Below are 1,359 nucleotides of genomic sequence, written 5' to 3' on the forward strand. Positions count from 1 at the left end.
TAGCCTCCAGCTCACACATTTTTGTCTTAGCTCAGGAAGGAGGGCTCCAGAGCAAACTAATGTATGCAGTAGCCAAATCACTCGCTCACAATTTTAATGCCAGGAGCTCACAAAGTAGAATTTTTGCTCACAAGACTCCACGGCTTAGAGGGAACATTGGTCACTGCTCACTCCTTCAGATACCTTTTAACAGAGGTTAAATTAAATATTAAAGTGAGCTCTCTCAGTCCCACCGACCCTCACAAGGTGTCTGTTGTGGGGAGGGGAAGGGAAAAGAGACTGTAAATGGCTCTGAGACTCTGAGTCAAGGGTGGGGTATAAATCCAATCTCCTCCTCCTCCTTTATGTAGGGCTGCCAGCTCTGGGTTAGGAAATACCTGGAGATTTCGGGGGGTGGAGCCCGGGGAAGGCGGAGTTTGGGAAGGGGAGGGACCTTGGCAGGGTACAATGTCAAACAGTTCACCTGCCAAGGCAGCCATTTCCTCCAGGGGAACTGGTCTCTGTGGTCTGGAGATCAGTCGTAACCCCAGGAGATCTCTGGGTAACCTTCCTTGGAGGTTGGCAACCCCAGGTGACAGGGAGACAGAGGCGAGCTCTCAAGGTTGGTGGCGGCTCTCTGCAGCCCTGGGAATACGGGCTGATCGTTTATTTACTTACTTCTCTGTGAATTGTTATCTGAGACCTGCTCCCAGAATTCTGTCTCCCTATTGAGATGCTGTCCACTGTCTGGAGGTCCCACCAGTTCCCGTGGGGCTACGTTCTTTTCTTCACTGCTCTTAAACTTTGCTTTAATGATTCTGCTCTTACAGCCAATTCGGCTCTGAACAGGGTCAGGCTAAAACTAAAAAAAAAAAAAAGGAAATTAATTGAATACATGCGTCTATATAATGTAAGAATTTAATGATTTTTTAAAATCATAATCGACTGAGAAAAGAACTTGGCAACTGCCCACGTAATGTTAAAATCCACCCCTGCTAAAAGAAGCCTCGAATTATCCAGTTCACACCTAAAGTCGTGGTTTGCTCTTAAAATTTGCTCCTAAACAATGCCAGAAAACTTTGATTTTAGGTCATTCACTGTTGGTTCCTTTGGGAATATTATAGATTTGCCGGCTCCGGGTTGGGAAATACCTGGAGAGTTTGGGAGGTGGAGTCTGAGGTGGGCGGGGTTTGGGGAAGGGAGGGATTTCAGTGGTGTATAATGCCATAGAATCCACTTCCCAAACCAGCCATTTTCTCCAGGGGAACTGAGATCAGTTGTAATCAGGGGTCTTTTCCTAGAAAAAGAGCTGCAGGAGCTCATTAACATACGGTATGCTGATGAACCACTAGGCTATTAGCATAATAGCTCATTAGCATA

This window comes from Gekko japonicus, unplaced genomic scaffold (genome assembly GCF_001447785.1).
Source record: "Gekko japonicus isolate JY-2015 unplaced genomic scaffold, Gekko_japonicus_V1.1 scaffold1391, whole genome shotgun sequence".
In the NCBI taxonomy this organism is placed as follows: Eukaryota; Metazoa; Chordata; class Lepidosauria; order Squamata; family Gekkonidae; genus Gekko; species Gekko japonicus.